Source organism: Arachis ipaensis, chromosome B03 (genome assembly GCF_000816755.2).
Source record: "Arachis ipaensis cultivar K30076 chromosome B03, Araip1.1, whole genome shotgun sequence".
NCBI classification, from domain to species: Eukaryota; Viridiplantae; Streptophyta; class Magnoliopsida; order Fabales; family Fabaceae; genus Arachis; species Arachis ipaensis.
In genome coordinates, this window is record NC_029787.2 from 115,167,243 (window position 1) to 115,184,673 (window position 17,431).

Below are 17,431 nucleotides of genomic sequence, written 5' to 3' on the forward strand. Positions count from 1 at the left end.
TTTCTAGAATAAAATAAAAAATATTTTATTTAAAAAAAAAAATAAATCTCATTTTATTTTCTGAGACTTAATTTTTTGGCCACCGCTCTCCTCTGTAAACCTCACCATTTTATATAAGGTGTTTGTATATTTACCGAAGTTGAACAATCACAAAATATTTTTTTTCATCTTCTATTTCTCTATAAAATATTTAGAATTTTATTGTCTATTCATTATGATTGTGAAATAGTATATGATCAAGATGGATCTATTATATTTAATTATGTGTAATCAATATTTGCATATATGCCACTTAAAGTAAAAAGTTTAATAACATTAAAGAATTTTATAGATATATGTCAGAAATAGATAACACTTTGTTTTACAAAAAATATATTCGTATTATTAATATATCACATCTTTTTTTTTTTACATAAATAAGCTAAAAAAAAAAAAGAAAACAAAGGACAGGAAACTGCTTAAACAGATGGGTAGTTTCACTTAAGATTATTCTCAAACTTCTCCCAAGGAAAGGGAAGCTCCACTTGATGAAATCATAACTTCATCGTCATCTTTACCATGGTATCCGCAACTGTATTTGCATCTCTCATAATTAAACGAAGTCAACACACCAATTCTAATGCATGATATCCCTTATTTTGAGCACCTGCGAATCAATAAACTCAAAACCATTTTGATGATTAGTAATAAGATTAAATACCTCCACGCAATCCGTCTCACAAATAATATCTCGTTGACCCACATCCCAAGCAAAGAGATAACATCTCCAAATAGTAAACAATTATCCTTGAAAAATACTATTACTCTCAATCATTATCAAACACCCCATTTGCCAACACTCATTAAAATCTCTGATCACACAAGCAAAATCAACACTATCACCAAAATCAGAATAACTAACATTACAATTTATCTTGAAAGTACCTATAGATGGACGATTCCAACAACCACTTAGAATAGAGGGGAGGATACGTTGTAATTAAAAAACACTCCTAAGCTCTTTTTCGGAAGTTAAAGCCAGACAAATCACTTTTTTCACAGGGCAAGTCTCATGAGGATTAAAGATGTCATTATTCCGTACTCGCCATATCCACCAAGTCTCGAAAAGAACTTGAATGGATGCTCTCTATGATGATACAATAATTAGTTCTTTAAATTTAGAGGATGACAAGAAATATCTAACATATGACATACAAGTTGAGCTTTCAGACAATCTCAAATATAATATAAAATTGATTCCTGACTAGAAAGACATCTTGGACATATTATTATTTTATTATTTAATCATAATTTTGATAAGGTTTTATGTTTTTTGTGAGTTAAGTATCGATTACGTGATGAAAAAGACATATATTTTATAAGAGCTTGGCACAACTATTGGGCAAATGTCCATCTGTTGGAATTATTTGTTTTTCTGGTCGACTTGTATGGAAGGATCTCTGTGGATACTGGTAATGATACCCCCTTAAGTAGGACAGTTAGAAAAAATATTAGAAGGACGATAGTTGACCTAAATATGCCACCTGAGGGTAGTCAAGAGGCATCAAATGTCAAGAATTCTAATGATTGCATGATGCAAGCAAATTTTGAAAGCCATGAGGGTTCTACGATTAAAGATGCAGAGGCTGAACTGATGAAAATTCCAGATAAGGAAGAGGAAGAGATGAACTACTTCACTGACACACAAATCACATTGACACAGCCTGCCATTTTCCAATCATATGATCGATTCGATCACTTTTTTACATTGAATTTCGAGGCAATGACTCCAGATTGTTTGTTTAGTCAGGGAAGCCCCAAAGATGATCCTACCAATGAGTTTGAGATTGAGCAACAGTATGAAAACAAGGAAAAAGTCATTATGGCAGTTAAGATGTATAGCATTAGGAGGGTTGTAGAGTATAAGATACTAAAGAGTGGTCAATTAAAGTATATTGTATATTGCACTCAATTTGGGTTTGGTTGTTAATGGAACATACACATATCTTATCGCCGAAAGCAGGAAAATGGGAAGTAAAGAGATACAATGGTCCTCATACTTGCATACAAACATCAATGGGCCAAGACTATGGAAGGTTGGACTCGAAGATAATTGTTCAGTACATATTCAAAATAGTCAAAATTGACCCAACCATCAGCATAAGAGTTCTGCAAGGAGGTGTGGATAATCACTTTGGTTACAAGGTGTCGTACACAAAAGTTTAGCTTGTAAAGCAAAGAGTCATTGCTATGATATATGGAGATTGAGAGGAATTATATAACGAGCTTCCTCATTAGTTATTCGCTGTGGAGACGTGTGCCTGTGTACAAATGGTTGTGTCTGAACTCCCCCGATCATATCACCCTGAAAACCCATAGCATCTGAGTCGAGTAAAGTATGAATCCACTATGGCCAACTACCAGGCACTACATCCAAGTCCTGTGTCTGCAAAGTGGGACAAAAGGGTAGCTCCACATCAAAATCTATTTGGCTAAGCAACGAATCAAATGGAATCTCCCACAACTGACTAGTCCCTGCCTCTACCGTATTGATGGTTGTGAAGTGTAGGGTGGTCTGAGTGTCAGATAGTCTCCAAGAACAGGTCATGATATCTAACCAACAACCTATTCCATAGTCTCCTCTACTATTAGGGAACTTACATGTGCCTGGTGTCTATCTCTAGGTGGGCTAACAGACGCTCTATCCCAGCGACACGCAGCAACCCCACACCTAGGACAAGCTCTACCTCGTCTCCCTCCATGAGGTCGCACTGGTGGAAGCTCTCCATCCTCGGGCTGATTCAACTGTGGAGCCTTTGAACAATGAATCGAGAGATCCTCGGGTATGTATCCTCCCACCGCGAAGCTCTGGTTGCCCTAACCAACCAACTCTATGTGCGCCCACTAGAAATACATCTCAAATATGGTTGTGATGGGCGCAGGTCAAACGCATGATGTATCTGAAGTCGATGGTCACCCCTAGCTGCCCACATCTTATACTAACCCCCCAATAACTCAAGGTACCACTTACCTCTGCTGAATCGACCATCGTGCCCGTGCATCTCGTCGATGTTCAGTGCCCTGGTTAGGATGCGCTGCAGGCCACCAAATTGTCTAACCATGCGATCTATCTGGTGCCGCTTGACAATAGAAAAGCAAAACAACGAGCACACTACAACAGTAGAGGCTTTAGCCTCAATGGTCCTCTGTGGAACGATATCCTGGATGAGTGGGTCAGAATATGGCGTCTAGTCAACCTATTGATAGATGCCAAAAAACATTATATACACAAAGAAACATGATATAATATTTAAATGCACGTTCAAATATTATTTACATTATAAATACCAATGCCATTGAGGATACGCCTCCACTGTCGAAGCCTCGTCTCTACTCTATCATTAAATGGATCCAACCCCACCTACTTATAATATCATGAGTATTTAGAAATCACACAATTATAAACATTAACTTAAGAAATAACAAAGCAGAACATACAAGGTAAGAGTACCTCTCAATCACCGAAAATTGGTGTTGGTCAAATCCCTTAGGTTGACACAAGGGTATATGATGATATGCCCAAGAGATAAGCAATCCACAACATCCATCCACGTTCCACTACCTATAATTCGTGGCACGGTACATCTGGCGGTACAGCCATGCCAGCACACCTGAACCCCAAGACAACCTTCCATATCGATCAAGGTCCTCCAATTGAGGTAGCCACTTCATGTGAACGCGAAAGTCAGACCCGTCCGGAAATAGAATGCCTCAAATTATCTGCATGATATATTTTCTGGTGTACTACAGCAGGCGATCCTTTGTCGGTTGAGCCTCTAATTGTCCACAAATAGTATCACAAAACCATGCAAGATTGACAGTCCACTTGCTCTGTGACTATCTGTCATTGAGTCCTGGCACAACACCTAACAGCTGCTAATAGAGGTCCTCAATAGAACGTCCTTCATAGAGCTACCCTCACCCACCAATACAACTGCTTACTGAATCTCCCTCAATATTGAGTCCTAACTGATATGCCATGTTCTGCAGGGTAATAGTCATCTTCCCACAGGGCAGGTAAAACGTATGAGACTTAGGACACCATTTCTCGATCAAAGCAGAGACCAGTACCAGTCATGGTCCCACTCTAACATATATGCCACATGCTCAAATCCAGTGTGTCCTGATCTCCTCGAACGAACATGGTAGTAAATTCCTTCTCGTATGTAAGATCTGAAGACCCTAACAAAATAATCAATAATTCATACAAAATTGAGGCCACAACTAATAAGACAAATTTTAAATACATAAAAGACATAAATTATAAGATATACCACTTGGCTAAGTCTGCAAGTAATATGGTCAATCCGATCTCGTCTATACAGGGTATCCTCATAGCTTAACACGTTTTGTGCCATCAAACTACACTATAATAAAATAAACTAGAACAAAATAATTTAAAATTAACTAACTTTTTACCAAATATATTAGAAATAAATATAAATACTTATTATTCTGGCAAGGATACTCTTCCGCATTATAGGTTGGCTTCACACTACCTTTGAGGACTATTGTAGCTTCTGGCTCAAAAGTGAAGTATCCCTGTGAACTCGGACCCAAGCATACCACCTAGAAAAAATGACTCTGACACTCAAGTCAGTGAAATATCTCTAATAGAGTGAGTATTATATTGTTTATTGTGTTGTTGACCTTCTGCCTCCTTATCGTCGATTTTCCTTCTGATTTATAGCCACTATAGCCATCGGTCCGTTAGTCGTGGCTGACTAGTTGTGAGATTTTTTGGGAAAATGTTGTTATGATAAGGAGTTTAATTAATTTGAATTTTATTTAGTCTTGCTGAGGTATAATCCATTTTCTCCGAAGTATAAGGGATACGGTACATAGCCTCCAAACTTGACTTGTCCAACTTACGTTTTAGCAAGTTGAGCTTTTGTCATACAATTATACCTCGGTTGTCGACGAATATGTTATCCCCCAAGCTCAACGTGGTTGCTTTTGTTCAAGCTTGAGTTTTTGAAACAAATTAAATATTGGCAATAATAGCAACAGTAATTAAAACTTGGCAATTAATAATTATTGTACCTTGTGAATCGGGATGTAATAAATTCGCATTTGTTTCTTTGGATGAGATCTGGACCGTTTTTTTTGTCATGGTATGTGAACAGTTACTTTTTGAATTACCCACTAAGTTAGTGGGTAGTATTGATGCTTTATTACCGTTTTCATCTTGGAAAACTCTTCTTGCTTAAGTTCGCGAAAGAGACATGACTTCAAGAGGTTAGTTTTTTTTTTTCTTTGTCTATATTTTTTGTTTTTCGACAATGGCTAAAGAAAAAGAAAACAAAAAAGTAGTTGAGGTTAAAAGCGAAAATCCCTATCACTAGATGCATGTTGATGTTAAAACTCGTTTGTCTGCTTATTGCGATAACGAGTCATTGCTAGAGCTTAGGGCTGTGAAACTGACCAAAGAGGATTCGGGTTTTGGCATTGAACTCCTCCCTTGTGGCAATGAGGAAAGGGTTTTTGAGAAAAGGGGGATTGGGCTTATTTCTACATGTATATCCCCTGTTTTATAAAACTTTATTTGAAATTTCCTTTTACTGGCTTTGAGTGCAAAGTTTTGACGCAACTGAACTGTGCTCCCTCGTAGTTACACCCAAACTCTTGGGCTTTTCTGCGAGCTTTTGAATGTTTGATGGCTTTTCTGGAATATCCTGCATCGTTAAATATTTTCTTTTCTTTGTTTCTGTCTAAGGGGGTGCGAAAAGGTTTGTAGGTTTACCTTAGTAGCTTTCCAAGTCGTTCCCTCTTCCAGTTATATAAATCTTCTTTTAAAAATTCCAAGTCGATATTTGTGAAGGTTCGGTTGCTAGAGACCGAATACCCTTTTTATCTAGATGATGAGTTGATGGAGAGGTTTCCTTTGTATTAGTGTCCGGAGCCAATGCAAATTCTTGAGGCTATAGAGAGAAATGAGGATAAGTGCATGTTTTTTGATTTTTTAATAGAATGTTTTACTGCTGGTGAATGTCTGTGGATCCCAGAGTTGTTGGATTTTGAGAAAGAAAATGACAAAGAGGGTTTAAAGGCTTATATAGGTATTGTATTTTAGTTTTTTCTTTTGCTGGTTGGTTGGTAATTGTTAACGTAGCACTTTATTTGTATCACTGCTCGACCTCATCCTTCTCCGAATAGAAAAAAGGGTTGATTATGAGAAATCGTTGGAAGTGCTTGATGCGTGAGCATCTTTCCTATCTTTTCCTAGTGAATTTGCATTTGAATTGTTAAGTTTAATCAAGATTTAATTATCTTTTAGCCACTATGAATACTACTTTGAGTTGTATGCAATTCTGTTTATTTCAGGTAGCATTTCAGTCGAATTTGACAGAATTTGCGTGAAGAAACAAAGCCACAGCAGAATAAGGAAGTGGCGCCAAACTTGGAAATCCCAAGTTTGGCGCCAGGAGTGCTTCACAATCACCCTTTGCTTTCGGCCTTTACGGCCCCAAAGTTTGGCACCACACTCAAGAATCCAAGGAATGCATGCGGGTGGTTTGAAGCCAAACTTGAGATATCTCAAGTTTGGCTTCAACTAAGAAGATTTGAAGAATGTATGCGGGTGGTTTAAAGCCAAACTTGAGATACCTCAAGTTTGGCTTCAACCAAGAAGAATCAAAGAATGCTCACAGGTCACCTGAAGTCAAGCTTGAGAAACCTCAAGTTTGGCTTCAACCAAGAAGAACTGAAGGAGTGCTTACTGACTTCCTGAAGCCAAACTTGAAGTTACTCAAGTTTGGCGCCAGCAAGGATAAGCGCCAAACTTTGCAACTCAAGTGGTCCCCATTCACATACAAGGCTGCACAAGACGAATTAAATTAATTTTGATTTAAATTTTATTTTATTTTAAAATAGAAAAATATATTATTTAGTTTTAGGAAATATAATTTACATTAATTAGGATTAGATATAAAAGGGAAAAGAATCAGCCCTTCGGATCTCTTCTCTCTTCTACCTTATTCTGCAATTTACAGTTTTTGGAATCCTAGTTTTCTCTCTGAACCATGAGCAACTAAACCTCCACTGTTAAGGTTAGAAGCTTTGTTTATTGTATGGATTGATACTATTATTTTTCTATTTTAATTCATGTACTGATTTCTATTTCAAGAATTATTTTCATTCTTTATCTTATGAATCTGGGTGGAACGGAAGTATGACCCTTGTTCTAATTGAGTTCTTGTATAACTTGGAAGAGCTCTTTACTTGAACAACAGCTTGAAAACAATTTCTCTTAAATTTCTAATTATTTGGACTTAATGAGATACATGACATATAATCCTCTTATATTTAGGTAATTAGAGTTTCTGTTGCATATAAACTAGAATTGAACTTCACCCTCTAATTGGAATTAAGTGACCAAGGAATTGGCGGTTGATGAAGGTTAGAGGAGAGTAAAAAGGTCTAAGGAATTAGGGTTTAGTCATATATAGTTTGGCATGAATTGAATCTTGCATGATTAAAATAGTTAGTAAGAAAAGTCAATCCGGAAGATAGATATCTCTGATGCCTTAACTGTTTCTCCATATATACTTCACAACTTGTTTATTGCTTGCTTTTCTGATTCTCTGAATTACTGTTTGATGCATTTGAACTCTCAACACTCTTTTTTTGTTTGTCTAACTAAGTAAATCACTTAACCATTGTTGCGTAGTCCATCAATTCTTGTGGGATCGACCCTAATTCACTTGAGGTACTACTTGGTACGACCCGGTGCACTTGCCGGTTAGTTTGTGGGTTATAAATTTCGCACCAAATTTTTGGTGACGTTACCAGGGATTGACTGTGATTAACAACTGTTAGTTGTTTGATTGCTTAGATTAGGCATTTTAGTTTTAAATTTTATTTAATTCTGCCTTATAATTTTCGAATTCTAGTGCTAGTATTTTTCCTTAATTTTTGAAATTATGTTTGGTGTTACCTAGTTAATTTTATTTTGATTTTTCTGTTTAATTTTCTTATTGAATTTCGAAACTCCTAGCTTGATTTTGGTCATTATTTTCGAAAATTTTAGCCTTAATTAGTAAGTAGTTTTATTTTATTTCTTTACACAGGTTACCTCACTGGAATTCTCTACACTCTGACATAGAGAATCCCATTTTTCTTGTCTTCTGTCTGTTTATGAGCAGGAACAGGGACAAGGAACCTCTTATAGATTTTGATCCTAAACCTGAAAGGACTTTGAGGCGGCGTTTGCAACAAGCTAGACTAACTGTTTGTATCATGGACTCCATCAGGAAGATCCAAATCAGTTTATTTCTAATTTCCTGCAGATTTGTGATACTGTGAAGACCAATGGAGTGAATCCTGAGGTATACAAACTCATGCTCTTCCCATTTGCTGTGAGGGATAGAGCAAAGCCGTGGTTAGATTTTGTGTCGTTTTGTTTTTGTGAACTACTTATCCGACTTATGATGTCGGTTTGAACTTTGAATGTTTATTGCATGCTGCTTTTAGATTTTGATTCCAACTTTTTGACTTGCATTGGTTTGAACGAAATGACTTTGTAGATAGAACAATGTAGTAAATAAAGAAAAAGAATGCGCTTTATTTGTCATATGAAAAAGACTTTTCGAATTTGAAAGGCGTGGAGTGGTCGGCCTCGTTAAAACCTGTCCGAGTAAAACCCTCCTTAAGAGAAAACCCCGTGATCAGGAAAAAGAGTACCTAGCCGCTCCAACTTGTTTACAAAGAAAAATTAACTATAATAAAACTTCAACGATGAAATGTTTCAGGTGTTGGGTAGGGTCATCCCATCTAATGTTTTGAGGCAATAAGCCCCCTTTCCGATGACTTTGTAGACTTGAAAAGGGCCCTCCCAGGTAGCTGCTAATTTTCCATGACCTGCGGATTTTCGAACTTCTTCTATTTGTCTCCACACCAAATCTCCTTATTGTAGCGTCCTTGGTCGTACTTTTTGTTATATTGCTTTTGCATAGCTAACTGTATAGATTTCTGTCGAATTTCATCCAGGCATCGTTCTTCGTTTATTGTATCGAGTTCGGCTGATCTTGTCTCCATATTGGCGTCTTCATTAAAGTACTCGGTGCGGGTTGAACCTTGGCTGACTTCTATGGGAATCATACAATCTGTGCTATATACTAACTAAAATGGGGTTTCGTTAGTTGTGGATTGTGGTGTTGTGTTGTAGCTCCACAATATTTATGGTATTAGCTTGGCCCAACGTCCCTTACCATCTGTTAATTTTTTCTTTAAGGCCTGCAAGATGATCTTGTTAGGTACCTCTGCGAGTCCGTTACTTTGTGGGTGCTCCACAGAGGAAAAACAATGCTTAATGTGAAGGTCAGTTAAAAATGATGCAATTTTCTTATCAATGAACTAGCGACCATTATCGGAAATAATTTCTCTAAGCAAACCATATCTACATACGATTCATTTCCAAATAAATGTGCGTACCTTGTCCGAGGTTAATTTTGCAAGTGGTTGTGCTTCTATCCACTTAGTGAAGTAATCAATTGCTACTACTAAAAATTTTACTTGTCCTGGTGATACTGGGAATGGTCCAAGAATGTCCATCCCCATTTGTAAAAAGGCTAACTAATATCTGAAGTGTGCAGCAATTCGGCCGGACTATGATTGAGTGGTGCACATTTCTAGCATGCGTCGCACTTCTGCACCTTGTTCATACAATCTTTACGCAAGGTTGACCAATAGTACCCTGCTCGTAAAATTCTTGTGGCCAAGCTCTTACCTCCAGTGTGGTGGCCACAAGTGCTGTCATAAACCCTGGCAATGGCAACTTTTGCTTCTGATTGGCCGAAGCATTTCAGTAATGGTCGAGAGAACCTCCGTTGTACAGGTCATCTCCCATGATAGTGTAATGGCTTGCTTTGTGCACTACAAGAAAAAGCAATATTTGTAACAAAAAAAGGGGGTCGTTACAGTATATCTCGTTACAAAAAGTTTTTGTAACAAAAAATGAAATTGTTACAATTCAAAGTAATATTTTGTAACAAATTTTTTTAATACAAAAACCAAAATTTGTTACGAAAGTAGCAACACTTTTTTACCTTTAAAATATTTTTCGTAACAATTTAGATTTTTGTGTCATAATATTTTGTTACAAAATACTACTTACTTTTGTAATATTTTTATTCTTTTAGTTACAAAAGTAGAAAGTTGCTTTTAAAATATTTAATTAAATAATTGATAATTAAATTATCAATTAATTTTCTAAACATGCTAACTCGACATTTAGATAATATATAGTCATATAGATAATTAAAATATCTTACATGTCATTTAGATTCTTTTACAATAAAATAAGTTCTACAAATTCAACTAAACACAACTTTTTCCTAACATAAAATTGTATCATATTGAATTTATAATTCTTGACTCTTCTAGCATATTTCGGTCAATATAAAGTCTATATGTTGGCATTAATTTTGTATCCCTGCAAATATGAACAATGAAAATCAAAATTAAAAAACAACACATAACATTATCGTCATCAGAGTAAAAATTAAGTTAGAACTTACAAGTTAAAATTAACTAATTCTTTAAGAATCTATTCTCAAAGTTCAAAACTAGCCAATCAATGATGCAAATTATCAAGAATTGACAATTCAAGTGCATGTTCTACACATTTCAATAAAAAATTAAGAAATTACGAATATCAGTGTTCCTTAAACTATGACAAAAGGGCTCCATCACAGCCACAAAAGCTACCAATATTCCTAGTGGTGCTTCCTTTAAAATAAACCATCGAGACCTATTTTTCATCACAAAAGAACCTTGTCATACAATGAGGAACCTCAAAAGGCCAAAGCAACAAACGAGAAAACAGGAGCATCATTGAATTACTAGCAGGGTTCCTAGTAATACAAAATAGTGACAACACAGCAAAAAATTATAGCATACAAGCCAAAAAATATTCATACAAGGTTCATGACAAAAGTTTGTGTAACCAAATGAGATATATATCTATAGAGACACATACACATAAAGCAATGAACGATACACTTCTCTTGCACATATTTAGGTGTGCCTGAGAAATTTTGGCCAGGTTAAAAAGGAATGAATGAGTCACTTCTCATACATCCATTTAGGTTAAAAAAATAATAACTAAATAATTTCAGTTCAATGTTGACTAATATATAGCAATGAGAAAATCTACCTGCTCATTTGCAGGAACAAATATCCACTCCGGCTAACTATCACCACAAAGTTTCTCACAATGATTCCATACCTTCAATGAAACCAATGATCCCTCATTATGCGTTCCCATGCTGCCATCCTCTGTGCTTGTAACAGAAACAGGAAAAGAACAGCATCTAGTATATTTCGTGAGCAAGGTACTACAGAATGCCAAAACGAGGTACCCAACAATAGAAAAGTTGGCATTCGGCTTAATCATAACAGCTCGGCGCCTTCGGTACTATTTCCAAACACCAGATAATAGTTCGTACTAGTCAACCGTTACGTCAAATATTGGCAAAACCAGATCTAGCACGACGACTCACAAAGTGGTCAATAGAACTTTTGGAATTTGATATCTGCTATATCAATCACGAGGATCCCCAAAGCACAAGCATTGGCTGATTTTATTTCAGAATTCACCACTATAGAAACTAGAAAGTACAATCACCGAATGGGAGCTGCATGTAGATGGTGCATCAAACGAAAGTAGATACGGAGCCAGAATCTTACTAAACGATAACGTCGGTGTGCATGATAAGGAGTTAATAAAATTTCTCTTTTAAACGACCAATAATCAGGCCAAATACGAAGCACTACTAGCCGGGCTAAGACTAGCATGAAAAGTCGAAATAAAAAACCTAAAGGTATATCGTGTCTCTCTCCTTGTGGTGCAACAAGTAACTGGTCATTTTCAAGTACGAGATCAACTCTTAGAAAAATATTTAAATTCAGTAAAAGATATGATATAACATTTTCAAAATTTTGAAATATCACATATGCCTAGAGAGCAAAACTATAGAGCCGATATTTTATCTAAATTAGCTACTTCTAGAATAACCGACTCAACAGATTTAATGTCACATCTTACACTAACAAAACCAAGCTTAGATGCCAAGTCTGTTTTAAGTATGTCATAGGAAGAAGACTAGCGAAATCCATACATTCAGTATTTAAGAACTGGAGAAATATCAAACAATGAACAACCGAGGTCATTCAAACACCACTACAAGAAAATGAAACATTTGTAACAAAAACTTTGTAACAAATTTAAAATTGTTACAAAAAATTACTTTTTTTGTAACAAAAATTAGTAATTGTTACATAATAATAATGTTTTGTAACAACAATATAATTTGTTACAAAATATTTTATTATTTTGTAACGACTTATTTTTTTGTTACAAATTATATTAGCTTTTGTAACGAATCGGTATTTTGTTGCAAAATTTTATAATATTTTGTAACAAAAGATGAAGTTGTTGCAAAAGTTTAAAATATTTTGTAACAAAAAATTAATTTGTCACAAAATTCAATATTGTTTGTACAAGTTATTTGTTTGTCACAAAATATAAGAATTATTGTCGCAAAGCATCTGTTTGGCTGATTTTTATATTAATCAAGATTCTTATGTAATTTTATTATAATTGGTTATTTTATATTTTTATTTTATAATTTAAATTAAAAATAATTAATTAAACTTAATAATATGTTGATAAATAATATTCTTAAATATTTTTTATAAAATATATTTAATTTTAAAATTACTCTACCTTCTAATTTTATCAAAATATATATTCATATTTATCCTTATTCTTTTATAAAATCTTTAATTTCTAACCCTAAATTCGAAAATCTTCAAATTAAACCAAAAAAACCCCTAATTTTCCCTACCCCTAACCCAGCCCCTTCAGCCCTACAAACCCTCCCCCTTAGACGTAACACACACTTCACAACAAACACACCCACGCAAAGATCAATGAGGGAGGAGAAGAGAAGAGCGCCGCTAGCTTGTTGCCGCCGCGCCCAGCCCGTTCCGCCGCCGCCGAACTGTCAAGCCCAGAGGAGAGAGTCGTTGCTTTGCTGTCGAGAAGAGAGAGCTCGCGCAGAGAGGGAGAACTCGCGAAGGAGGGGTTGCTGCCCAGAGTCGCCGCCGTTCGTGCCTTGCCATCGGCGTTCTGCCTTCCATCAAGCTCGAACCATGACTGTTCGTGGAACTTGCCACCATTGCCGTTGAAGCCACTGCTGCTGCCGTCACACGCGATGCCACTGAAGTTCCCCCTTACCGCCGTCGACGCCGATCTGAGCAGAGGAGAAGAGGAAGAACGACGGGAAAGCAAGGGAGTCATCCCCATCACCACCGTCGAGCCACACTAACCGGCAACGAAGCTTATGTTGCCGTCGTTTGTAGAAAGGAAGGGAGTCATCCGCAACCGACGCTGCTGCCTCACCACCATTTCTTCCTATCCCCTTTCCCCTGTTCTGCTTCTACATTCCCCGGTCATTTACTACATTTTTCTTTCAATTCTGTTAATTTTGCTTAGTTAGACTTAGTTAGATATGCATGTTGTAGTGGATTCTAGGTTGTTAGGTAGGCTGAACATAGTTTGTAGAAGAATTAGGTCTAGAAAAGTTTTGCTTTTTTGAATGTGTTTGGAATAAATTTTTGTGAATTGTTTGTTGAATGATCATGCATGTTGTTTGATGCACTAGTTATCTATAACTTACTTTTAAATGTGATTGTTGTTGCTCATGAAACTATCTCTTTCCGATAAAAGAAAAATCTTATTTAAGAGAGATAAGGGAATACAAGAAATTATAGGATAAGGGATCCTCCTAAATAGAAAAAGAAAAGTAAAATAAATAAATGTAAATGAGTGAGCATCATCAAATATCATTGGAGCAGAGCTTGTTAACAATCGATGTGCTTATGTGTGAATCAGAAAAGAAAAGAAAAAACACTGTGCTTATGTGTCAAAGCCTTATGCAGTAGTTTCAACCTAAGTCAAATTGTACCTATATGGTGGGATTATGCATTGTTTTGCTTTTCATGGCATGGCCAACCATTAATTTATGACCATGTATTTGTTTGATAGGATTTAGTGATGAAACTCCGCGGGACTACCACTGCAATTTGGGTCCAGATGGTAGGCGTAGGGATGTTGATGAAAGGGCTGAGCTATGTAGAGGAACAGTCGAGTTTGTTGCTACTAAAGAATTTATGGTTAGTTTCTTTTTAAACTATACAAGTTTTTTCAAGATTAGGTTCAATAACATCTGAAAATATTCCAACAAAGGACTGTGCTAGTTATAAGAAAATCTTGATAATTATGAATTATGATGGTAACAAAAAGCTGCTTAGCAATTCTGATAGTTTTTAAACAAGTTTGATGGAATATTACTTGGTTTAAATATCAGATCACATATCTAATTCAAAATATTGAGACAATTTGATGTTTAAGTGTACGGTACTATGGTTTGTTGGTGCTATTTCTACCTGATTTTATAATTGCTTGTTTTTGCACATTGAACGAAGTTTCTATTTTCTTTTGTAACACTGGATTGATAAAGTATGCATATGATGAATTATATGATTGAGTCAGTTGTTTTATGGCTCTAAGCTGAAATACAACGTAAGAAGTTTATGCTTCAGGCTGGAATAAATGTTTCTATAATTGCTACTTATTTCATATCCAGAGATGCTTCGAATGCCATTAGTTGAACTGTGTTTGCAAATTAAGTTACTGTCTCTTGGTCATATTCTGTTGCAGCATTGAAGCAGCTTGTGTTGCGCATCCTACTACTGATGTGTGCATCAATTTTGCATCATTGAGAAGGTAAGTAGTGTTGTGTGGTTTTGAAATTTCAACATATAAAGTAGTATTGTGTCATTATGTCATTCTGATTTAGGTAGTTAGGGTTTATCATTGGTTGATTTAGGATTTAAGCTTTATATTCATTGCTGTCGGTGCTTTATATTCTTCGTCCCTTCTAGCGTTGCTGGTGGTCCATTGTTCCTCTGCTAGTACATGTGAATGGTGCTCTCCTAGTCCATCTCGGTTCTTCTCCGTCTGTCGTGGTGCGTCGTTGCTCTGCTTGGCAGTAATCTGTTTGATGGTTGCCTCCTCCTTTGTGCTTGTGGTCACTGAAGGTAAAGCTTGATGCTTGTGCTTTTGTTTGATGCTGCTCACTGATTTTAAAGATTCTGCTCATTATTTAGTCTGCCTTGTATGCTTTCTCTATGGATTGGTCTTAAATTTGTAATTTTTTCATGTTGGTAGTTTTTTTTTTCTGGTTTTGACCCTTTTGGACTTGTGTTTTTCTATGCTGACAAGGAAGGTAGTTTTTGGAATTTAAGAAAAAAAATGGGCTGACTATGTTAGGGGAAATTGAAAGGTATAAGAAAAGAGGCTTACCTTGCTGTGGTTTTTGTAGTATAGGTGGTGAACCGAGAAGATTTTTGAATTCGGCAAAAGTTTTTTCGCATTCGTCTGTCCAAACAAACTTCTCGGCTTTCCTGAGGGTGTTGAAGAAATGATATGATTTGGCAGCTGCTGCGGGTAGGAATTGTGACAGGGCGGCCAGGCGACCTGTGAGTTGCTATACCTCCTTGATTGACCGAGGTGATTGCATCTGAATCACAACCTAACATTTGTCAGGGTTGGCTTCTATTCCCCTGTGTGTCAACAAAAATCCGAGAAACTTGCCTCCATGCACTCCGAATGCACACTATTCCAAGTTTAACCTCATGTTATATTGTCGAAGTTGCTGGAATACCTCGTTAAGGTCGGTCTTATGTTGTTCTTCTGAGCTTGATTTTGCCACCATGTCATCAACATATATTTCAATGTTTCAGCCAATCTGATCCTTGAAAACCTTGTCAATCAATCGCTGGTAAGTGGCCCCTACATTTTTCAGCCCAAAAGGAATGACCTTATAACAGAAATTTTATTGATCTGTTATGAATGTTGTTTGGTCCTCATCATTGGAATAAGCATCCATGAAACCAAGTACTTGAAACACTGAAGTATCATCTACAAATCTATCAATGTTTGGAAGTGGGTAGGAATCTTTCAGGCATGCTTTGTTCAAGTCCGAAAAATCTACTCACATACGCCATTTTTCCGAGCTCTTCTTAACCATTACCACATTTGCAAACCAAGATAAAAATCTAAGTTTTCGGATGAAGCCTACATAGAGCAATTTCTGTGTTTCTGCTATTGTTGCGTTTCTTCTTTCTGTGTCCAAGTTTTTTTTCTGTCGTATAGGGTGGACATTGGGATTGACTGCTAGCTTATGACATATAAAGTTTGGATTAATTCCTGACATGTCGGCAAGTGTCCATGCAAAAAGGTCGGAATTGGATTTCAATAGTTTGATGAGTTGTTGTTTTATTTCTACAGAAAAAAAGAGAATCGGTGTTAGTAAATTGGTCGGTGATAAACAACTATTTTATGGTTTATCTTGTGCTCAATTGAGTGGATTTTATCAATCTTTCATACACTTATTCATATAAATTGCATGGTTTTACATTTTCCTTCTTGATTTTGTGCTATGATTGAAAACATGTTTCTTTGGTCTTAAATTTTCCTATGTTTAAATCCTCTCTTATTACCATTCGATGCCGTGATATGTGCGTTAAGTGATTTCAGAGATTACATGGCAGGAATGACTTAGAGGATGGAAAAGAAGCATGCAAAAGTGGAAGGAATACAAGAAACTGAAAGAACTACTAAAGATGTCCAGCCTGACCTCCTGCTACTAAATCGACCATAACTTGAGCTACAAAAATCCAAATGACACGGTTCTAGTTGCGTTGGAAAGCTAACATCTGGGGCTTCACAATGATATATAATTTGCCATAGATGCCCCGAAGCTAGGTGACACGAACGTGTGGATCACGCGAACATGTGACCTGGTAAAAACCCAATCCACGCTAACGCGTGGATGACGCTTCCGCGTCACTTTACAGCGAGGGCGATTTCTGAGCTGTTTTTGACCCAGTTTTCAGCCCAGAAAACACATATTAGAGGCTATAAAGTGGGAGAATCTATCCATTCATACAACAACATATACAACATTCATAATTCATAATTTTAGGTTTAAATGTAGCTTTTAGAGAGAGAGGCTCTCTCCTCTCTCTTAGGATTTAGGATTAGGATTAGGATTTAGGATTTCTATTATGATTAGGCTACTTCTCTTCAATCATAGGTTCAATGTTCTTTAATTTAATTTCTCTTCTACTTTTATTTACTTTATCACTCAGTTTATTTACTTTCCCAATTTGATTTATGAACTTTCCTATGTTAGAATTGATATCTTTATTTAATATAATTTGAAGTATTTTAGATTTATGATTGTTTTATTCTATTTTTGATGCTTTTAATTTAATTTATGATTTATTTTCTCCTTTTGGTTTTGGTTAAGTAATTGGTAAC